Here is a 25,369-nt window from a genome sequence, read left to right as displayed (position 1 = left end):
CCTGCTGTGGCCACTTGCCCGCACTCTTGCCTGACTGACCATTTTCCGCTCTGGCTACTGGGCCTCCCACGGAGTTCTGTCCTCAGGGTTCATCAATGACCTGGAATTGCGTAACCGCCCGTTACAGGCCAGACCGAGGCCGAGAGCGATTTCTCCAGACAACAGTCTGGAATTCCTCAAGGAGCGTACCCTCTAGTTTTCACGATAGGATAAAGGGCTTGAGAGAGCACTGAGGAGGAGTCACTCATTCTGCCTGAGGGGAAGTCAGGTTGCTATCTGAAGTAGGCCTTGCGGCTGCTGTCCCATTTGAGGGAGCCGTAGCCGCAGGTGACACCTGAGCTCTCGAAATGTGGCTGGTCTGAATAGAGATGTGTTCTAAGATTTAGAAGATTTAATTTAAAAAGTGATATTTTGGGTATATTGGGTTAAATATATTAAAATTAATTTCACCTGGTTTTAACTTTTTAAATGTGGCTACAAATAGTTTTAAAATTACAAATATGGCTTGCATTATATTTCTATTGGATAGTGCTACCTTGCAGCATTAAGATGGATTTGACTGGAAAAGATGAGAAGGGCCTACAAACAGTGAGTAAACCCATTGCTGTTAGAATCTGTTTATAACCTACAAGTCACATTCACATTCCTTATTTCATCATTACAACAATTTTCAAAAATTTTATTTAGTAGACTTAAAAAATAATTGACTCACTTAAGGTCATATGTGACAATCATTCGTTTAATGCATATTTATTTTCTACGTGTGCCAGACACTGTAACTAAATGCTGGGTTAAAGGATTCACAGTCTGGGGAAGCACATGTCAACAAATATTTGCAATAAAAACGTAGATTCTAAAACAGAGGAATGTACGCTGCACTTGAAGCAAAGAGAAGTGACCACGTATGGGACGGAGGTCAGAGAAGTCCCCCCACTCTGACAGAAATCGTGAGGCAGAGAAGAGTCGGGAGGGCTGTCTAATGAAAGAGGAAAATGCAGTAGACACGCAGTTGGGAAGAGTATAGAGCATATTCTAGGAGCAGATCATGGGATATGTCGGGGTAGTAGTAGAGCCAGAATTTTTATCCCGGGTCGTGGAACTAAGTCCAGGGGTTCTTTTCACTTATGCTACCACTGGTGGTAAATATAAGGTGCGTTAATTGGAGTAGGCTAGCAAAACCAGTATCTCGGGGCTTAACTCCATAAAGGCTTATGTTCATACAAGTCACAGTGTGGTAACAAGTTGGTTGGGGCCAGAGGGTGGGGTCTGTACTTCTTGAATTCATTGAAGGACCAGGCTTCCTGCATTTGGTGGTTCTCCCATGCTGAGGCCTTGGTAATGTAGTCAAATCTGTGGCCCTCAGATAAGGGAGGCTGGCCGTGGTTAACTTGTCAGAGATATTAGGGGCCAGTCCTGGAAGTGGTGTGTATCATTTTCACCCCATTCCCTTAGCCAGAATTCATGCGCATGGTCACATGGCCCCACCCAGAAGGGTGGCTGGGAAGTAAAGAATGTGTGCCTCATGGAAAAGGAAATGGGGGCTGCTGGACACAGCATTGCCTCGTCACACAGAGTTAAATTGAACATAACCAAGTACGTAAACCTGACTTTACCTGAAAAGAATGTTTGGAAAGAACTGATAGATATTATAATAGCCCAAACTCTCCTCGACTGTTTTGGGAAACAAATCAGTGTGAGATTGTTTCCAAAAAATAAAAAAGCCAGGCGCAGTGTCTCACGCCTGTAATCCCAGCACTTTGGGAGGTAGAGGCGGGCGGATCACAAGGTCAGGAGTTCAAAACCAGCCTGGCCAACATAGTGAAACCCTGTCTCTAGCTGGGCATGGTGGTGCGTGCCTGTAGTCCCAGCTACTTGGGAGGCTGAGGCAGGAGAATCGCTTGAAACCAGGAGGTGGAAGTTGCAGTGAGCAGAGATCGTGCCACTAATACTCCAGCTTGGGCAACAGAATGAGACTTCGTCTCAAAAAAAAAAAAAAAAAGAGGCTGAATGGTATCATCTTCTTTATACCAGAACCTTTTCTTTTTAAAAATAACTTTTATAATTTTAAATTTGTGTAGTTACATAATAGGTGAATATCTTTATGGGGTACATGAGATATTTTGATGCAGGTATGCAATGCATGATAATCACATCATGGGAATCAGGTATCCATCCCCTCAAGCATTTATCCTTTGTGTTACAAACAATCCAATTATACTCTTTTAGTTACTTTAAAATGTACAGTTATTATTGACTATAATAACTATTAAATACTCGGTCTATTAAATACTAGGTTGTTCTATTAAATACTAGGTCTTATTCATGCATTCAAACTATTTTTTGTACCCATTAACCATCCTCACTGTCCCCATTCCCCCATTACCCTTCCCAGCCTCTGGTAACCATCCTTCTACTCTCTTATCTCCATGGGTTGAATTGTTTTGATTTTTAGATCCTCCAAATAAGTGAGAACATGTGATGTTTGTCTTTCTGTGTCTGGCTTATTTCGCTTAACATAATGACTTCCAGTTCCATCCATGTTGTTGCAAATGACTAAATCTCATTCTTTTTTTATGGCTGAATAGTGCTCCATTGTGTGTAAGTACCATTTGTTCTTTATTCATTCATCTGTTAATGGACACTTAGATTGCTTCCAAATCTTGGCTATGGTGAATAGAGCTGCAACAAACATGGGAATGCAGATATCTCTTTGATAAACTGATTTCCTTTCTTTTAGGTTTATACCCAGCAGTGGGATTGCTGGATCATATAGGAGCTCAATTTTTAGTTTTTTTGAGGAACCTCCAAACTGTTCTCCCTAGTAGTTATACTAATTTACATTCCCACTAGCAGTGTATGAGGGTTCCCTTTTCTCTACATCCTTACCAGCATTTGTTATTGCCTGCTTTTTGAATATAAGCCATTTAACAGGAGTGAGATGATATCTCATTGGAGTTTTGATTTGCATTTCTCTGATGATCAGTAATATTGAGCACCTTCTCATATGTCTGTTTGCCATTTGTATGTATTCTTTTGAGAAATGTCTATTCAAATCTTTTGCCTATTTTTTAACCAGAGTATTAGATTTTTTCCTGTAGAGTTGCTTGAGATCCTTATATATTCTGGTTATTAATCTCTTATCAGATAAGTAGTTTGCAAATATTTTCTCCCATTCTGTGTGTTGTCTCTTCAATTTGTTGATTGCTTCTTTTGCTGTGCAGAAGCTTTTTAACTTGATGTGACCCCGTTTGTCCATTTTTGCTTTGGTCGTCCGTACTTGTACAGAACCTTGTCTTAAACATCACAAGGAATAAATGCAAAATGTCTTTATATTATGCTTTGGTGTGCCATCTCTTTAGTTATCAGTTAACAAACCCTGCAAGGTGTAGATCTGCATGGGTTCAGGGACATTAAGTGAGCCAAGAGGCACAATCAGGAATTGAGCCCTGGTCTGACTTCTCACTGGGTGCACCTTTAACCAGAGTGGTACTTTACCTTTTACAATGGACAAGTACAAACTCCTATGCAATGTTACAGCAGGGATTAATTAACTATGCATTGAGTACCAGGCAGATGATTCCATCTTTTTCAGACTTTCTGATGGAGGAGTTTCAAGGTCAGCTTTGAAGGTGAAATGTAGGAAGGGCATCCCATATAGAATCAGAAGGCAGAAATGGACATGCTGTGGCATGTTGTGGAATGAAGAACACACATATGTGGGGGTGTCAGTCTAGAGTAGAGAAGAAACAGGGAAATTGATAGAATAGTGGATGAAGGTAGTGGATGAAGAATTTTTTATTTGCTATATCAGGTGATAGGGAGTCATTATATTTGTGTTTAAAAGGAAGTGATACACCTGATGGTGCCAATTATATCATTGTAAGGAGACTTGGTGGTCCTGGGCTGCTCTGTTGATGGAATTCTGGTAACTGGGATGAGTTGGGCACACAGGTGGATTCTAATGTGTGGAATACAGAGTTCCTTGGGACATAGCAGCATTCTTCCTGCTGCTGTTGGTCATAAGTAGATACAGGGTATGAACTGTGAGAGTGAGTGGCTGCAGTGGTGAACACAATCATTTAAGGTAAAATAAAGCCAAGGAACTGAGAGACTAGAGTGCTAGCAGGGATAGGGTTCAAAATATTTAACTACTACTGCTAGCATGGCATGGACCCGTCAAAATAGATGTAGCCCATAACGCTGGTGCAGGGTCCTGCAGGCACCTTGTTGTGTTAGATGATTACTTTTTGTTTCTGAATCGTGAAGAGATCTGTTGAATCCTGATGAGGGGCTAGAGCATTGAGGCATGACATTGAAGAGGATTGACAGTGGCTATAAAAATATTTCAGTATTTTAGCAAGGAATACAATTATACTTGCACATATTCATATGCATGAGATGCATTGTCCTCATGGATGTTGAAGTCACTAGGAATAATGAAGGCATTATGGAGAGAGGGATAGTAAGCCAGTTGATGGAGTCTTAAATGAAAGGTGAGTGACCAGGAGTGTGGTAGGTAATAATAACAAGGAGGAGTGTGTGTGGAATAGTTGGATGACATGTGCTTCAATGCAGCTGGACATCATTTAGAGAGGAAGGATGAAAATGGTACTTGAAGCAGCAATGAGGAGAAAAGAGAACATTTACTCTACTTGTAACTCTCAGTGATATAAAGCTATGGCTTTCAAATATATGTATATAGCTGGGTGCAGTGGTTCATGCCTGAAATCCTACTTATTTGGAAGGCTGAGGCAGGAGGATAGCTTGGGGCTAGGAGCTTGAGACCAGCCTGAGCAACATAGCGAGACTCCACCTCTAAAGCAAATTAGCTGGACTTAGTGGTGTGCACCTGCAGTCCTAGTTGCTTGGGCAGCTGAGGTGGGAGGATCACTTGAGCTCAGAAATTCAAGACTATAATGAGCTATGATCGCACCATTGCATTCCAGCCTGAGCAGCTGAGCAAGACCTCGTGTCTAAAAATAAATAATTTTTAAAACCCGCAAATATATGTGTATATATATGTGTGTTTGAAATATATATTGTGATATATGGCAAGAAATACATTTATTTTTATTTTTATTTTTTTAAGACAGAGTTTCACTCTTGTTGCCCAGGCTGGACTGGAGTGCAGTGGTGCCGTCTTGGCTCACTAACCTCCGCCTCCCAGGTTCAAGTGATTCTCCTGCCTCAGCCTCCCAAGTAGCTGGGATTACAAGCACGTGCTACCATGCCCAGCTAATTTTGTATTTTTAGTAGAGACAGGGTTCACAATGTTGGTCGAGCTGTTCTGAAACTCCTGACCTCAGATGATCCACCCTCCTCAGCCTCCCAAAATGCTGGGATTACAGGTGTGAGCCACCGCGCCCAGCCAAGAAATACATTTAGATTATGATCCAGCACACCCATCATTTATTTAATTGAAGCAAAATTTTCATAAAACAATGTTTAACTACATACAGTATGTGCTGAAGTTTTATATTGTTACTTTATTTAAAGTTTTCTGTTAACTATCCACTAAACTGATTTCACAACTCACTAGTGGGTTGCAATCCACCGTTTGAAAAGCCTTTGTATGTAGATTGTAGAATTTTAAAATTGCCACCTTTTTCCAGGGCTGCAAGGGAAGCATGCTATTTCCATGAGAGAGCCAGGTTTCAGTTAAAGGGGGTAAAAGAAACATCCATCATAGAAGTTGAAGGATATAGGGGATTTTATTGATGACAGACCCTGAATTACATAGGTTACAGTGGAAGGAGTTAGGGGTTGTGCTGGGGTTGGAGCCTGATTCAAGTTAGGCAATGTGGGTGACTCTAATAGGGTAAGAATTTCTATGATGAGGAATGATCTGGAGGGCAAGGCTTCTTGTGTGAGTATGGGAAGCAAGGATCTAGGGCATGGTGGGATTAGTAGTCATCTAGTGAGGTGGATAATCAGTTCTAATTATAGACTGCTTTTGGGGACCGGTATCTCAGTCAGCTAATCAGTGGTGAGGTGAGGTGCAATGGCTGATTGGGCTGAGTAGAAGTTGTATGGGTCATAGAATGAAGGTGTCACTACAAGTGTGCTGAGCTCTGTCGGCCCTCTTTCAGTCCTGTTGTGGACAGGTTAATGCTACAGGAGGGGTATATTTCCAGAAGTACCAGAGCTCTGAGGGTACCTTACATCATACTTGGCAATGGGGTTGGTAGTGGTAGTGGTATCAAGGCTTAAGAAGTTCTGTGGCCTACCCTTTTAATTGCTACTGTTCTTGATAGTGAGGGAGAGGGAATGAGTGGCCTTACCAGAGGGTAACAGTTTCTTGTGGACTCTTTATGTAGGAAAATTTTAATTAAAACAGCACTAAAGAAGTAGGCAGGAGGTGTGGTAGAAAGTTCAGGAGTTTGAGACCAGCCTGACCAACGTGGAGAAACTCCGTCTCTACTGAAAATACAAAATTAGCCGGGCATGGTGGTGCATGCCTGTAATCCCAGTTACTTGGGAGGCTGAGGCAGAAGAATCGCTTGAACCTGGGAGGCAGAGGTTGTGGTGAGCCGAGATTGTGCCACTGTACGCCAGCCTGGGCAACAAGAGCAAAACAATGTCTCAAAAAAAAGAAAAAAGAAAAAAAAAAGAAAAGAAATAGCACTAAGTTAATAACCAAAGGCTTTGTTTTTTGGTCTTGGCTATGTCTCTGGGTGACAGATTAGATCCTTAACCTCATCTATCAAATAAATATGTCATTCTTCTTTTCCTTAAAAGCTGTTATGATGACTAAATTAAGAAAAAATAGGCTGGGTATGGTGGCTCACACCTATGATCCCAGCACTTTGGGAGGCCGGGACAGGCGGATCACCTGAGGTCAGGAGTTCAAGACCAGCCTGGCCAACATGGCGAAACCCCGTCTCTGCTAAAAATACAAAAATTATCTGGGCTTGGTGGCAGGTGCCTGTAATCCCAGCTACTTGGAAGCTGAGGCAGGAGAATCACTTAAACCCGGGAGGTGAGATGTTACAGTGAGCCGAGATGGTGCCACTGCACTCCAGCCTGGGTGACAGAGCAAGACTCTGTCTCAAAAAAAAAAAGAAAAAAGAAAAAGTATAGGCACATGATATGAGTTTATAAAGCCCAATTCAAATGTAAGATGTTGGCAATGGGCATTACTTGGTAGAAATAATTTGTAGTCAGTGTAGATAGTGAACCCTAGGCAGCTGTCAGTGACAGGTGATATTGCAGTCAGGATAAGACTAGATGTTTTATAAGATTTAAAGATTCTTTTGATGGTGGGACACCACACAAAGACACTTGGATAGATTAAAGGCAGATCTCTTTGTTATTTATAGCTCCAGAGCAGAGAAGGTTGCCATGCAGGGCCATATAGAGGGTTGCACCCAAGGACAAAGAAACGGCATGCTGGAGCTGCAGGAGGCTTATGTATGGCAAACAGGATGGCATTAGCAAGGTTTCTTGGGTTTCCTAGGGATTGGGTATTTTGAATAATTCTGTGGCCTAAAGAAAGAGGGGGCTGGCCTTGGGTGTTAAGGATCTGGGGACCTCTGGCAGATGGGTATTGTATATTTTAACTTAGGAGTGTTAGAGCCTGATAAGGGAAGTAGTTGGGCTAGGAGCTTGCTACACTGTTCTCAAGAGTAACTGAGAGTTCATGACATCAAGACTGGGTCAAGACAGCACTTGTGAAATATATTATACTAGGACAGCTTCTAAGTGGTGTAATTTCAAACTGTCATTTTTTTAAATAGCACAAAAACTTGCTCTAAGCAAACTTATTTGCTTCATCTTATATTTTCATGTAAGCATTTTGTTGAACACTACATTTTAGTGTGCTACAGAAAAGGTACTCTTTAATTCTGTCATCTATGACTTAAAAATATTTTAAGTAGGCCATATTGTTGAATCATTGTAGACAAATACCTGGCACCATCTAGGACCCAGTGGCAGAAAGAGTTAGAAGCTGGGTTAAAATTATGAGATTATAAATACTTATTGCATATAACGGTTGGAATGATAGTCTCAAAGTTGTTTTCCACATCCGTTTAGGATTATTTTCTTACTATATAGCTGTGGTAGTCATTTTTTTTTAATTTTATTATTATTATACTTTAAGTTTTAGGGTACATGTGCACAATGTGCAGGTTACTTACATATGTATACATGTGCCATGCTGGTGTGCTGCACCCATTAACTCATCATTTAGCATTAGGTATGTCTCCTACAGCTATCCCTCCCCCCTCCCCCCACCCCACAACAGTCCCCAGCGTGTGATGTTCCCCTTCCTGTGTCCATGTGTTCTCATTGTTCAGTTCCCACCTATGAGTGAGAATATGTGGTGTTTGGTTTTTTGTTCTTGCGATAGTTTACTGAGAATGATGATTTCCAATTTCATGCATGTCCCTACAAAGAACATGAACTCATCATTTTTTATGGCTGCATAGTATTCCATGGTGTATATGTGCCACATTTTCTTAATCCAGTCTATCATTGTTGGACATTTGGGTTGGTTCCAAGTCTTTGCTATTGTGAATAATGTCGCAATAAACATACGTGTGCATGTGTCTTTATAGCAGCATGATTTATAGTCCTTTGGGTATATACCCAGTAATGGGATGGCTGGGTCAAATGGTATTTCTAGTTCTAGATCCCTGAGGAATCGCCACACTGACTTCCGCAAGGGTTGAACTAGTTTACAGTCCCACCAACAGTGTAAAAGTGTTCCTATTTCTCCACATCCTCTCCAGCACCTGTTGTTTCCTGACTTTTTAATGATTCCCATTCTAACTGGTGTGAGATGGTATCTCATTGTGGTTTCGATTTGCATTTCTCTGATGGCTGGTGATGGTGAGCATTTCTTCATGTGTTTTTTGGCTGCATAAATGTCTTCTTTTGAGAAGTGTCTGTTCATGTCCTTCGCCCACTTTTTGATGGAGTTGTTTGTTTTTTTCTTGTAAATTTGTTTGAGTTCGTTGTAGATTCTGGATATTAGCCCTTTGTCAGACCAAAAGCAATGGCAACAAAAGCCAAAATTGACAAATGGGATCTAATTAAACTAAAGAGCTTCTGCACAGCAAAAGAAACTACCATCAGAGTGAACAGGCAACCTACAAAATGGGAGAAAATTTTCACAACCTACTCATCTGACAAAGAGCTGTGGTAGTAATTTTAAGATGTTCTCTAGTTAAGATAGGAAAAACCAAAGTAATTTTCCCTACTCTCTACTCTCAGTCACTCAGTGCAATACTTCTGACACCAGATTTGTAGGTTTTTTCCCTACACACCAAGCATTTCTCAAATGTACACCAGTGGTCATCCCCTAATTTGTGTTAGCAATGCTGGCACAATCGTCCAGGAGATAACGTCAGATCCGACAGCTTAAGGGCTCAGCCCCACAAGACTGACCACTTCAGATGCCAATTGAAAGCTCCAGGTTTTGACCTGTGCTTCTGACTGGCTATACATTTCCTAAAGAGCAAAAATCTTTCTTCTTTAGAGATTATTTCTCTATTTCCCAAGCAGCAGAATCACATATCTTTTTCTTACCCTAAGACATAATTTTTTTCCCTACTTCCTTTTTTTTTTTTTTTTTTTTTTTTTTTTTTTGCCTCAACATCCTCTGCAGAGCTGTTTTTAATTCCTGGTTCTTCAGACTATAGATGAGAGGGTTCACCAAGGACGTGATCACACTATACTGAACAGAGACCACTTGCCGCAACACCGAGCCTGAAGTAGAGCCTGGGTATCTGAAAAAAGCTGTCCCATAGAATGAGAGAACCACAGTGAGATGAGAAGGGCATGCGGAGAAGGCTTTGCCTTGGCCCTCAGAGGAGCAGATGCTCAGTATGACAGATGTGATTCTAGAGTAAGAGAAGAAGATTAGGGAAAGTGTCAGTAGCCCCCAGAATGCCTGTGACACAGCTAGAAGAATCTCATTGACAGTGGGATCAATGTAGGACAGAGGGAAGAATGGAGGCAGCTTACACCTGAAATAAGGATGATGTCAGGCCCACAGAAATGTAACTTGTGGATGAAAAGACTGTCCATCAAGGAAATCAGAAATCCCGCTGCCCAAGCAATGCTCAAAATCACCATACAGAGAGATCTGTTCATGACCATGGTATAGACCACAGGGTGGCGGATGGTAGCATAGTGATCATAGGCCATAGCAGAGAACAGACAGGCTTCCGTTCCCCCAGAGAGAGTGAAAAAGAAACTCGGTGAGGCAGCCCCACATTGAGATGCTTTTCTTCTGAGAGGAAATTTTGTAGCATCCTGGGCACAGTAACTAGGAGTAGCTGAGATCCAGAAAGGACAGATATCTGAGGAAGAAGTACATGGGTCTTTGAAGGTGAGAATCACCCCTGATCTCCAGGATCATCACCAGCTTCCCCGTCAAAGTCAGGAGATGAATCACCAGGATTAGCACAAAGAGCATGGTCTGGATCTCTACATCACTGGAAAATCCCACAAGGACAAACTCAGGACTAATATTGACATTTACTATGGTTGCTTAGAGATTCTGTCCCTCAAAAGAAATGAATGGTTCTCTACTTGGCAGGGCATTCATCTGAGTCATTCTCACTGAACAAGAGTTTTCTACTTACAGACGAGTATACCTCCTTACCTATGGCCCAAAATGGGAAACTCGGGATAAGGAAGTGTCATCTTAAGTACAATCTCCTCACTTGCCCTTCTTTCCTACCTTCTAGTACTGTCTCTGCATGATCTTGAAGGCTTTACTCTGTACCTCCATCACTGTTTAGTAAACGTACCAAGTGCATACGAATCAGGTAGGTCCTGGAGTCAAAATGAGACAAACTGCCCCAGTGGCAAAGCCTAGAAAATCTTCTCTGGATAAGGGTTGGGAGGCCTATGGGAAAATGATTCCTTCTCAGAATGGTAAGATCATAGACTCACACTATGTGAGGACATTTACATAATATACTTTAATCCCTTCATTTTACAAATGAAGAGAATGCATTGCCTATGGTCTCATAGCAAAGTGAGGACTAGGTTGGGACTAAAACCAGTCAAGGTTGGAACTAGAACCACGTGTTTCAGCTAGTCTTGTATGCATCCAAGTGCATCATACTTGGTGGTTTTGAATTGTTAGAGCTGAGTCTTGTGTGGTTAGGGGATCATGTGCAACTTTGCTAGTAGGGAGTTCGCTTCTTAAAAATTTTTTTCTTTCAGCTCCCCACACATCTAAATATTTTGTAAGGAGATACTTTGAAAGGGTAAGTCTGGCTCCATGAATGTCCCATCTGTATAGCTGCAAAGTATCCTGATTTAGAAGGGTCCTGAGCTCTGGCCCTGTTTACTTTTTTTTTTTTTTTTTTTTTTTAGACAGGGTCTCACCATGTTGCCCAGGCTGGAGTGCAGTGGCACAATCACAGCTCACTGCAGCCTCGACCTCCTGGGCTTGAGTGATCTTGCTGCCTCAGCCTCCTGAGTAACTGGGACTACATTAGTAGCTGGGACTACAGGTATGTACCACCATGCCCAGATACTTTTTTTTAATTTTTTTTTTTTTTGTAGAAACAGGGTCTTGCTGTGTTGCCCACGGTGGTCTGAATTCTTGGGCTTAAGCCATCCACCTGCTTTGGACTCCCAAATTGCTGGATTTACAGGCATGAGCCACCATGCCTGGCTTAGTAGGGAGTTCACTTAAATTATAATATATTCCAGTAATCCTTGGCTCTGACACCCAGCCAATGGTCTCTATAGTTCTGTGTCAACAGCTACTGAAGTAAAAAGAGCACTAGTCTTAGAGTAAGGGGCTTAGTTTGTCCTGGCCCACACATTCTAGTGGGATCATCTGGGAAAAGTTCATTTTTTTAAGCCTTAACTTATTTATTTGTGAAACTGAGTAAACAAAATAAATACCCTTGTAAACCATATAGCCTATGATCTTCTGTACAAAAATTAAATTTATATATGTATGAGCAAAGACTGACATTGAATTTTGAAAAATAGATTTCTCTACTGGGTATTAGGCTGATGGACATTTTTCTTTGTCTTTCTTTTAATTCGTATATATTTTGAGGGTACAGTGAAGTTTTGTTACATGGATATATTGTGTAGTGGGGAAGCCTGGGCTCTTGGTGTAGTCATCACCTGAATAGTGTACATTTTACCCCTTAAGTAATTTCTCATCCTTCAGCCCCCTCCCACCCTCCTACCCTTCTGAGCCTCCATTGTTATTTCTCTGATGTTGTAAAATTATTTTTTCATTGTATAGATATGTTTGTGTGCATGTGTGCAGTAAAAAGGACTTGGAGATTTTCAGGAAATACCCAGCCTAGTTCTGTTTTCTCCAGAGATAAAAGGCAAAGGAAAAACCTGAATTGAAGTGAGAGAAAAGTGCTAGGGCAAAGGAAGCTAAACTTCTAAAGAAAAATTTGTCTCGTGGTCTCTTCCCCCCGTCATCATTGGACATCTCAGTAGTTTGATTCCACTTGGGTACATGTGACTGGATCAGATGCCCTCTTGAAATGCCCCAGACCTAGGATCCCAGACCACTGCCCCGGCAGTGTTTACAAAGTGTGTTAAACAGAATCCTGTATGCTCTGTTATAGTGCTTCAGGGGCCACCATATGTGTTGAAGGGGTGAGGAGTTAGAGGGTGCCTCTCTGCCCTCATAGCCACCCTAATCAATTTGTCTCTCCTTTTATCTGTTTAATAGCACTTGATTTTTATAGTAGGATTTCATTGAAGCAAGGATTCCATTACTAAATCCCTTTCTAAAACTAGAGCTTTAATGGCCAGAAGAAATAAAAATTTCTATCCCTGTTTTCCACTCTCTTCATTTCTGATCCTCCAGGAAATCTCCCTCCTACTCTTCATCTGGCTGCTGAAGCTAGTAACACATTTTAAAATAAAAGGCTAACTTTTTGGGGGGTCCAGAACTTGATACATAAAGAAACAGAACAGAAAGACTTCAGATGGAGGAAGGGCAGAAGCCTCAACCTTCCGGCTCAGCCATTACTTGATTGGCTGAGATAGCAATGTTTGACTTTGAGAAACACACATCCCTAATCTGTGTCCAGTTTCCTCCCGTGTAGGATATGGGGCTTGGACCTGTTGTTTTTGCACATCCCTCCCGTTACATATGTCTGTATGCCTCCGGGTTTCTCTCACCAACCTTACTGAGCAGGGGTGCTCTGGGTCTGACAGGTCTTCTGACTTCTGAGCTGGGCTGCCTGCCATAAGGCACTGCTGCTGGAAGGAGACTCGGTTCCTGCAGCTGGAGTTGAGAGGCCTCCAGACAGTCCCCAGGAAAAGTGGACTTTGCTTTCCAGTGAGTGACATGACCAGAGACAGGTACAGACAGGCAGCGACTTAAAGCCAAAGTGTTCAGTATCTATCCGCTGGCACAGGCATGGGTCTTTTTGGAGATGGCTCTCTTAAGACTTAGGATTTTCTCTTCTTTTATCACCTTTTACTCCCTCAGTCCTGAGGAGAGCTCCTGATCAGTTTTTGTGACTTCTATTTCTTCTTTCATCAAATCCCTGGGATCTTGTGCCAGGCAGGCCCTGGTGTGGGGTGGTAAGAAGGGGCCCCAGAGAGTCAGGAATTGCTCAGTGCTCATGGAAGAGGTGGCATTAGCCAGAGCAAAGGGGCCTCTGGTCCTGGGACAGAGTGGCTACTGACATGGCTGTTACCAAGAGAGGTCTGGCTAAGGACACAGGAGTGTAGAAAGCTCCTAGCCACAAATTCTACTAATTAAGAACCAGGGGATCAAGAGGCCCTGGAAACGATTTGTCTTGTCTCTGATCGCTCTGATTCTGAACATGAGTGTGTGCATGCCCATGCACACATATACCTAAGTAAACACAGTTGAAAAGTTTCATTACTCCTATGATGCCATTTACCTTTTTAACCATTCTTGCTTCTCCAGCTCTCAGCTTGGGCTCTTGCCTCCTATTTCACAGAGATAATGTTCCTTTCTCTACTTTAGTTTTATTATATCTCCCTCTATATATTGGGCTTTACCACTGGTTATTGCTCAAGTTTTCCTATTTGAAAATAAAGTGGGCACAATTAGTAGCCCTTCCTCCTCTGGAGAGAGTTGGCTTCCCTAAAACCAGCCTTGGTTGTCCTGGGAATGGCAGGGAAATACCAGCTATGCTAAAGAAACATGGTGAGTACAGACACAAGAAAGATGAAACCAAAACTTTGGCTTACCTCTGTAAACTGGGAATTACTCTTCTGTAACAGGACTGAAGGGAAGCTAAGCATTTGGAGTATAAAAGAAAGCCTAGGCCAGGCACAGTGGCTCACATCTGTAATTCCAGCACTTTCGGAAGCTAAGGCGGGCGGATCACCTGAGGTCAGGAGTTCGAGACCAGCCTGGCCAACATGGTGAAACCCCATCTCTACTAAAAATACAAAAATTAGCCGGGTGTGGTGGCGGGTGCCTGTAATCCCAGCTACTTAGGAGGCTGAGGCAGGAGACTCACTTGAAACCGGGAGGCAGAGGTTGCAGTGAGCCGAGATCAAGTCATTGCACTCTAGCCTGGGTGACAGAGCAGGACCCTGTCTCAAAAATAAATACATAAAAATAAAAATAAAGGCTATCCAACTCCAGGCTGTTTGATCCCCCAACTACTTCCTTGTCTTTCCTTCTCTTTATAGCCAGTTTTTTTTGGAAGGATAGTCTATGCCACAATCTCCTCCTTCACTTCTCAGTCCATTGTCATCTGCTTTTTTCTGCTACCTCTATCGCCCCTAGAGACCATTCACTTACTATATTCAGAACACCAAGAGATACATAAAGACTGCGGTTGATTGGTGAGCTTTGCTGGACTCAGGTGGAGAAGGCTTTGCCTTGGCCCCCAGAAGAGCAGATGCTCCAGTCAATTCTGGAGTAGGAAGAAAAGATTTGGAATACTTTATGACTCCCTGTGATATGGTTTAGATGTTTTGTCTCCTCCAAATCTCATGTTGAAATGTGACCTCCAGTGCTGGAAGTGGGCCTAGAGGGAGTTGTTTGGGTCATGGGGGCAGATTCCTTATGAATATCTTGGTGCTGTCCTAGTGGTAATGATTGAGTTCTCATTCTACGAGTTCACATAAGATCTTGTTGTTTAAAAGAGCCTGGCACCTCCTTTCTTTCTCTCTTGCTCACTCTCACAATGTGACACACTGGATCCCCTTGACTTTCCACCATCATTGTAAGCCTTCTGAGGCCCTCCTAGAAGCAGATACCTGCACCGTGCTTCATGTACAGCCTGCAGAACTGTGAGACAAATAAACTTGTTTTCTTCTAAATTACCCAGTCTCAGATATTCCTTCATAGCCATGCAAATGAATGAACACAGTCAGAAATGGAAGTGATCTCACCAAAATTACCTGTTGGCAATAAGATATGTGTTGGATGAAGGAGAAGTAGAGGCAGTTCAGAGTTGAAGAGAGGTTACAGGGCTTACAGAAGGGTAAGTTTAATGTATCCGTCAACTTAGGCCAAATTATGCTGTGATAACAAGTGACCCAAAATTTCAATGGCTAACAACAATAAAGATTTAATTCTCATGCTACATGTCACTGAGACAGTGGTGGCTTTGTTACTACATAGCCTTTACTTTAGGACCTAGGCTTAGAGAGCAGCCTTTAAACTGGGATATGGCTGGTGTTTGGACTTATGAAAAGAGAAGAATGGTGAACTATAAACTGGTTTTTGAAACTTGTACTCAGAAGTGATACCTGTGACTTTTTTTCCAAAGTAAGTCACATGGCCACATTTGAGTCAATCAGGACAGAGATAAATCATCCTCTTACAGGGAGGTGCGTTGAGATTACATGGTGAAACCTGAGATCAATGGGCTGGGGAGAAAGTATAATTCTTCCCCAGGAGGGTTAGCAAATATTTTGAAGAGTAATACAATCTTCCATGTTATTAATGAAATTATTGGTCAGCAAGGAGGTCAGAACCTACTTTTCACCACTTTCTGTCCCCTCTCCTTCTCCAGAGAAATGCAAATAAACTGCTTTTGACTGAGAAATAGAACAAGAGTGACACTTGACAGTTTATCTGTCACAGGCCATAGCAGTGAATAGTCAGGCTTCAGGGTATCCTGAAGAGATGAACAAAACTCGGGGTCATACAGTCCCCAATGTGAAATATAGCCTCTTTGATTTATTTGCTTCTTGCTAGGATACCTTCCCAATAGGAGTTTTCAAATAAGGTGGCAGTTTGGTAAATTTTCTGAGGTTTTCTATCATTTAACATATTGGGCCCTAACTTTTAAGAGAGAGTATCACTGGACACATATTCCTAGTTTTGAAATTTATTTTCTTCAAGGCTTTGGAAATTTTATGTTACTCTCTGTATCTGATGTTACTTTTGAAAAGTCTGATTTCAATCTGATATTTTTTCCTTAATAGGCAGTTCTTCATCTCTACAAACATTTTTAGAAACTTTTAGGAACATCTTATTTGTCTTAGAAGTCCTCAAGATTCATTTTAAGTGTTTAAGTGGTTTTCTTTATTTGTTATGTTTATCTATCTTGTATCTAACTTGGAACTCTGAGTACTTTTAATCCTAGTTTGTTTTTTTCTGTTTTTACTCCATATGAATTTTTTTCTTTACAGCTTTATTGAAATATAATTATTGTACAATAGACTGCATATATTTAAAGTGTGTAATTTGATGGGTTTTGACAGATATATGTACCCATGAAACCATCAATGCAATCAAAATAATGAACATTTCCATCACCTGCAAGTGGTAGATTATTATTTCTTTAAATATGCCTCAGTCATTTTTTTTTCCTTCTTCCTCCAGGATGGTTATTGAAAATTTTTTGTTTTTGCATTTCTCATCTTTTCATTTTGAATTGTTCATATTTTGTCCATCTTGGTGTTATCTAGAAGAGCTTTTCAACTAGATCTTTCAGCTCAATAATTAACTTTTTGGTTATATTATTTTACTATTTGTCTCAACTATTTATTCATTTTAACCATTATATATTTTCTATTTTAATTATGAAGTATACATAAAAAGACTATATGTAATGTCTGTATGCAGTAAGAATGAAGATAATTGGACCTCAGTGTATCTCACCCAGATGAAGAAATAAAACAATAACAACTCCTCACTCCTTCCTATAATAACCATTACCCTGAGTTTTGAGTTTATGGTTTCCTTGTATTCTTTTTATAATTTTACCTCAAATGTGTGCATTCCTAAACAGTAAATTTAGTTTTGCACATTTAAAAATACTACATAAAAGAAATAATAACACATGTATTATTCTGTGATATGTTCTGTTCTCTCAAAATTATATTAGATGAAAACAATATTTGACAAAGTGGACATAGCAAATCAGTGGGAAAGGGAAGAGCTATAAAATAAATGAAACAGTTGGTATTATTTGGAGAAAATAAAGTTGGTTCTTATATCAATGTACACAAAATCAATTCTAGATGGATTACAGTCTTAAATGTAAAAAACATGTTAAAGGTTTCCTACAAAATACAGGGAAATATATGTTTGGTTTACACTGTCAGCTTTGTCATCAATTTTTTTTTTTTTTTTTTTTTTTTTTTTGAAACAGAGTCTGGCTCTGTTGCCAGGCTGGAGTGCAGTGGTGCGATCTTGGCTCACTGCAACTTCTGCCTCCTGGGTTCAGGCAATTCTCCTGCCTCAGCCTCCCGAGTATCTGGGACTACAGGCGTGTGCCACCATGCCCAGCTAATTTTTGTATTTTTAGTAGAGATGGGGTTTCACCATGTTGGCCAGGATGGTCTCGATCTCCTGACCTCATGATCTTCCCACCTTGGCCTCCCAAATGCTGGGATTACAGGCATGAGCCACTGCTCCCAGCTGTCATCAATTTTTCAAGTGTATACTCGTTTATTTCTGGCCTAGTCTCTATTATGATCTCATTGGTTTATTTGTTTATCTCATTGCAAATACCATATTATCCTTATTATAAAACTTTATGATAAATTTTGATATATAAGAAGGAAAATCTGTTCATATTATTATTCAGGGTTATATTGACTTCTTAATTTTATGTTCCTCTATCTAAACTTTAGAGTGAGTTTGTCAAATTTGCAGATATTATGATATCTTTAACTTTAAAATGCTTAAGCGTAGCAGGATATTATATTGTGTTAGTTACTTTACACTATACTGTAATGGAGGTCAACTGTCCTAATCTGGAATATATGCTCATAGTGTGGTTAATTAGCATGTAAGTGACACATTACAGTCAAGAACTACAAGCACTTTTAACTGTATTTCTCATTATTCCTTGAAGCATTTTCAGTATGGATTGCCTCATTTATTTCTGATGCAAAAAAGTAGTAAGGTTTTCACCTTTTCAAAATAGATGTGTGGTGGAGGATCGCATAGCATAACTCCATAACTAAAGAACATTAGCATCAGAGCATGGTGCTAATTATAGCAGAAAACAGGCTGCACTCAGAAATAGAGATATATTGTGAATTTATTTAGAATAGGTTAGCAATGTTCTTAGCGTGAGAATTCCAAGATTTGTTGCACAAATAAACAGTTTAAACAAAATATTGATCACAGCAGAGTACTCTTAGGAGTCAAAAACTTCATACAAGCTCTTCTTGATAGAGTGGCAGAAGTTAGTGTTTAATTTTTAGAAAAAGGCAGACTGCCCAAATTTCAGGTCACACCAGCTTATGCTTATCCTTTCATCTGGGCACACACATGCACTGCCAGTTCCTATCTAAATGGAAACAACAAAAATCAGCAGATAAATGTCCACCATAGCTTTAAAAATATCTTTTGCACCTGTGGTTATGTCCTCTTTTTATTCCTAATTTTTTTTTGTATTTTCTTTTCTTTTTGCTCAATCTTCCAGAGGTTCTTTTGGAGAACAATTTTTCAGTTTAAAAATTATTTCTGTTAAGTATTTTCTTTCCATTTTATTAATTTCTTCTAACATTCTTTAGATTTATGCTCTTTTCCTTTTAATAAAGTCTTAATTTGAATACTTACCTTATTATTTTCATTTTTCATCATATAAGAATATAGTTCTCTTTGTTGCTATAGGTATGTGCCACAAGTTTTGACATGGAGAATTTTCATTATCTTTCATTTCTAATTATTTAAAAATACCCAATGTTATTTTATCTTTATAATGCTTGACTTATTTAATTTTAAAACATTGCAAGAGTCTTCTTTATCTTTTTAAAACAATATAATCAGAGAATTTGATTCATGATACTGATTTTTAGAGACTTGCTTTATGCCCATTTCACAAAAATTTCATGAGTGCTAATTTTTTGTTTTTGTTTTTGTTTTTTTTGAGATGGAGTCTCGCTCTGTCGCGCAGGCTGGAGTGCAGTGGCGCGAACTCGGCTCACTGCAAGCTCCGCCTCCCGGGTTCATGCCATTCTCCTGCCTCAGCCTCCCAAGTAGCTGGAACTACAGGCTCCGACCACCACGCCTGGCTAATGTTTTTGTATTTTTTTAGTAGAGATGGGGTTTCACCGTGTTAGCCAGGATGGTCTCAATATCCTGACCTCGTGATCCGCCCGCCTCGGCCTCCCAAAGTGCTGGGATTACAGGCATGAGCCACCACGCCTGGCTTATGAGTGCTAATTTTTAAAAACTCTGTCTGATTATTTGATGCAGTGCTCTGTATATTCTATCAGATCAAAAATTGTAATTAGGCTGGGTGCAGTGGCTTATGCCTGTTAATCCCAGCTCTGAGAAGTCAAGATGGGAGGATTGTTTGAGGCTAGGAGTTTGAGACCAGCTTGGCTAGTATAGTGAGACCCCCATCTCTATAAAAAATTAAAAAATTAGCCAGGTGTGGTGGTGCATGCCTAGAGTCCCAGCTACTTGGAAAGCTGAGGCAAGAGGATCACTTGAGCCCAGGAAGTTGAAGCTGCAGTGAGCTATGATTGTGCCACTGCACTTCAGTCTGGGCAACAGAGTGAGACTCTGTCTAAAAACAAAAAAAAAAATGTTGTATAGTTTGATTCTTTTTTTCTTAGTTTTGGTCTATGCGGTTTTTTGTTTGTTTGTTTTTTAAGAATGAGGGAGGTGTATACATGTCTTGTACCTGCTGTAATAAATTACCACAAACTTGGTGTCTTAAAAACAAAAGAAATTTTTTTCCCTCACAGTTCTGGAAGCTGGGAGTTCAAAACCAAGGTAACCACAGGGTTGTGTTCCCTCTGAAGACTCTGTGGAAGGATTCATTCTATGCCTGTTCCCAAGCTTCTGGTGGTTGCTGGCAGTCATTTGCATTCCATGGCTTGCAGCTCCAATCACTCCAGTCTCTGCCTCTGTCTTCACATTGCTTTCTCCTCTGTGTGCCTGAGTTTTCTCCTCTTTCTTCTGTCGTAAGGACATGTGTCATTGGGTTTAGAGCTTACTGGATAATCCAGGATGATCTCAAAAACCTTAGTTATCAATTTAAAAAGCCATTTGCCGGTAACATTCACAGGTTCCAGGGATTTGAGCATGGACATATCTTTTGGGGGGGCCACTACAGGTATATGAAAATCTCCCAGTTCATTTATGGTTTTGTTACCTTTTTCTTATAATTATGTCCATTTTTGCTTTATATATTTTAAGATTATATTAGGCTGATACATGTTTTGATGAAACAACTTCTCTGTGAAATAAAACTTACCATTTTACAGTAATGCTTTGTGCCCTAAGCTTTAACGGCTATAGTCTATTTGGTTTGACATTAATTAGCTTTTATTTTGTTAATATTTGTATGTATATCCTTTTTTATAATTTTATTTTTAACTTTTCTTTGTCATAATGTTCAAGGCATGTTTTGTGTATAGTATATAAATTGAAGTTTAAAAATTAATCCTCCCTGAAAATATTTGTCTTTACATGGAGATTTTAGTTTATTTACTTTTTTGTTATTATGGATATTTTGGAATTTTTCTGTCCTTTTATTTTGTGCTACATATTTGACTTGTTTTCTCTAAGTTGATTTTTTTTTTCTCTTTATGCCTTCGTTTGGATTGAGTGGTATAATTATCATCCCCTCACTAATTCTGATATACAGCCTATTTTTATTACTGTAATTGTAACCTAGAAATTTTAGAATGCATATCTGACTTTACAAACCTAAAAGTTAATCAGCACCTCCTTTATTTTTTTAAAAAAGCTCCAGATCCAATACCCTTACTGGTGAATTCTTTTTTTTAAATATGAACTTGTTTAGGATGAATTCTATTAAATGTTTTAGAAATATCAGTGCAAAATGACCTCTTAGAAAATAGAGGAGAAATTACGCTTCTAAACTTGTTTTATGAGACACATATTACCTTAATACCAAAATCTGAGAAGAATATTACAACAAATGAAAGTTACAGACCAATACACTCATTAATACAGATGCAAAAGTTATAAACAAAATATTAGTAAATAATGCTCAGCAATATATGAAAAGGACAAAACAGCATGACCAAGTAAGGTTTATCTCAGGAATGCAAGGTTCGTTTGACATTTAAAAAATCAATATAATTTGTCACTTTAAAAGAAATTCATGACAAAAAGTCTTAGTAAACCAGGAATAGAAGAGAACTTTCTCAATGTGATAAAGAGAATGCCCACAAAGTCTACATTTAGCATCATATTTACTGTTGAAATATTGAACAAGGCAAAGATATTAGCTAAGACTTGGGAATAAGGCAAAGATGTCAGCTCTCACCACTTCTATTGTAAATTGACCTGGAGGTCCTAGCTAGTGTAATAAGGCAAAGAAAAGAAATTAAAAGCATATATATTGAAAATGAAGAAGTAAAACTCTGTTTATTCTGTGATGCATTCTTACTTATGGAAAAAATAATAAGGAAATTACAAATAAACTATGTGAACTAATGAATTTAGCACTGTCTAATGATAAAGATCAACATATAAAATCAACTGCAATTGCATATACTAGCAACAAAGAATTAGAAAATGATATTTTAAAAATATAATTTCCAGTGGCATGAGGAATCATAAGATACTTAGAATAAACTTAACAAAATATAAAAGCTCTCTACACTAAAAATTACAAATTGGTAAGAGAATTAAGACTACCTAAATAAATGGAGAGATATATCATGTTTATAGTTTGGAGAGTTCAATATTGTAAACATGTCAAATCTTTTCAACTTGATCTATAAATTCAAATGTAATACTAATCAAAATTCTAACAGGTATTTTTTTTTCGGGGGGGAAGCAGATAGAAATTCACAAGCTTACTATAAAACTTATCTGCAAAGACCTAGAATAGCCAAAATAGTTTTGGAAAAGAATAATAGCAGGGGGCCTGACATCATAAAAATGGCAGAATAGGACTTTCCAGTGTTCATCTCCCCATAGAAACATCAATTTGAACAACTATATGCACACGAAAATACCTTCACCAGAGCTAAGGAAACGAGGTGAGAGATTACAGCACCCAGGTATAGCATAGAAGTAAGAAAAGACATATTGAAGAGGGTAGGAAGGACAGTTTTTCATTACCTGTATCACCCCTTTCCAAATGCCAGGCAGTATAGTATGAAGAGAGATAACTCTGTTCCTGGGAAAAGGAGAAGGAAGTGACCACTGGACTCATTGGTGCTTGGCATACTCCAGCCAGGACTCACAGACGGATCCTCCAGATCCACCTCAGTGCCAGGCTGGATCCCACAGACCTAGGCTCCAGGCCTGCCTGGAAAACCCGGTCTCTAGGCCCATCATGTAGTTGACCTCAGTGGCCCCAGGCTCTGGACTGGCTTCAGTGCTGGGCCATCCCCAGTGGCCCCAAGCTTCAGGCTTACCCCAGCACCAGGCAGCACCCATAATCCCAGGCTCGAGACCTGCCCCAACCCAAGACTGGCCCTGGCTCCAGGTCATCCATGTGTCCCAAGCTCCAGTAGACCTAGGGCCTAGGCCTGCTCCAGCAGAAAAATCATACTGAGACTGCACTATTGCACCTACCCAGAACGAAAGCCAAAGCAGCCTACTCAACTGACACTATAGGACACATCTACAAGAAAAAATTATTTCCCTAGGAAAGCTACTTTATAAAGTTGGAAAAAGTGATGACTATTCCACCAGATGTACAGATATTAACACAGGAAACACAAGAAACATGAAAAAGCAAGGAAACATTGTACCTTCAAAGGAACATAATAATTCTTCAGTAGTAGACTCCCCCATAAAGAGGAAGTCTATGAAATATCTGAAAAGGAATTCAAAATAGTGATTTTAAGGAAACTCAGTGAGATATAAGAGAACACATATAGTTCAATGAAATCAGGAAGACAATTTATTATTTGAGTGAGAAATTCAACAAATAGATATAGAAAAGAACCAAACAGAAATCTTGGACCTGAGGAATCCAATGAATGAAATAAAAAATACAGTTGTGAGCCTCAACAATAGACTGGATCAAGCAAAAGAATTTCTGAACTTAAAGACAGGTCTTTTGAAATAACCCATTCAAACAAAAAATAAAAAGAAAGCCTACGAGACATATGGAACACCATCAAGTGAACAAATATTCACATTATGCAAATTCTAGAAGGATAAGAGATGGGAAAAGGCATAGAAACCTATTTAATAAAGTAACAGCTGAAAACTTCCCAAGCTTTGGGAGAGATATGGACATCCAGATACTGGAAGCTCAAAATTCCCCAAAGAGATTGAATCCAAAAAGGTCTTTTCTGAGACACATTATAGTCAAACTGTCAAAATCAAAGACAGAGAATTCTAAAAACAGCAAGTGAAAAAAAATAAAAAACAGCAAGTGAAAAGCATCAAGTCACGTATACTTGTGGTCAATCGGTTTTTGAAAAAGATGGCAAGTACACACAATTGTGAATGGACAGCCTCTTCAATAAACAGTGTTAGGAAAATGAACATTCACATGCAGAGAAAATGAAATTAGACCATTGTCTCACTCCATATACAAAAATTAATTCAAAATGGATTAATCATTTAAACAAAATTAGTAATTTAAAATGTACTAGGAGAAAACATATGGGAAACCTTCATGACATTAGTCAATGAGTTTTTGGATATAGCCAGGAAAGCACAGACAACAAAAGCAAAAATAGACAATGGGATTATATCAAGCCAAAAAGCTTCTGCAAGGCAAAGAAAACCGTCAACAGAATGAAGAAGCAACCTATGGAATGGGAGAAAATACTTGTAAACCATACGTTGATAAGGGGTTAATATCCAAAATATATAAAGAACTCAATAGCAAGAAAACAAATAATCCAATTTGAAAATGGACAATGTACCTGAAAAGACACCAAAAGAAGACACAAATGGCCAACAGATATATGAAAAATGCTCAACATCACTAAGCATCACGGAAATGCAAATCAAAACTACAATGAGCATCACCTCACTCTTGTTAGAGTGGCTGTTTTTTTAAAAGATGGAAGATAATTGTCAGCACGGATGTGGAGAAAAGGGAACCTTTGTATGCCCTTGATGGGAATGTCAATTAGTACAGCCACTGTGGAAAACAGTATGGAAGTTCCTCAAAAAATTAAATATAGAACCATCTTATGACCCAGCAATTTCATTTCTGGGTATATATTCAAAGGAAATGAAATATCGAAGAGATAGCTGCTCTCCCATATTCATTTCAGCATTATTCAGAAGAGCCAAGATACAAAATCAACCTAAGTGTTCATCACCAGAGGAATGGACAAAAAAATTGTGGTATACTTACAGGCAATAAATACTATTCAGCCTTAAAAACAGAAGGAAATCCTGCCATTTGCAATAACATGGTTGAATCTGGAGGGCATTATGTTAAGTGAAATAATCCAGGCACAGAAAGATTATCATGTATTAATAATCATATAATACATGATATTATATGTAGAATCTAGAATAGTTGAACCCATGGAAGCAGAGAGTAGAATGGTGGTTACCAGGGACTGGGAGGTGGAAGGTTGAGGAGATGTTAGTCAAATGATGCAAAACTTCACTTAGATTGGAGGAATAAGTTCAAGATATCTATTGTACAACATGGTGACTCTAGTTAGTAGCAACGTATTATATTTTGAAAATTGCTGAGTGCATATTTTAAGTGTTATCACCACATAAAAATAATTATGTGAGGTAATACACACATTAATTAACTTGATTTAGGCATTCCACAATGTATACGTGTTTCCACCCATCATGTTGTACATGAGAAATATATACAATTTTTATCACTTAAATAAAAAAAGGAAAATTAGGAAGATTTATGTTATTTTAACACTTGTGGAAAGGTATGTAATAACTGCAGTGTGGTATTTGTAACAATATACAAATAGATAAATGGAAGAGAAGAGAAGGCCCAGAAATATACACACGAAGTTACCATGAATTGATTTCCAACAATGGTACCAATATAATTGAATAGAGAAAGGAAAATATTTT

General features: G+C 39.3%; 1 protein-coding gene across 1 annotated transcript in view; it reads left to right on the top strand.

Moving 5' to 3' along the window:
• LOC117975443 (testis-specific H1 histone) overlaps nucleotides 1-25,369 on the top strand; it is a 183,861-nt gene that overhangs the window by 41,022 nt on the left and 117,470 nt on the right. The window lies entirely within an intron of this gene.

This window comes from Pan paniscus, chromosome 10 (genome assembly GCF_029289425.2).
Source record: "Pan paniscus chromosome 10, NHGRI_mPanPan1-v2.0_pri, whole genome shotgun sequence".
In the NCBI taxonomy this organism is placed as follows: domain Eukaryota; kingdom Metazoa; phylum Chordata; class Mammalia; order Primates; family Hominidae; genus Pan; species Pan paniscus.
Note: the sequence above shows the minus strand (reverse complement) of the source record. Positions and strands in the feature narration are given on the sequence as shown.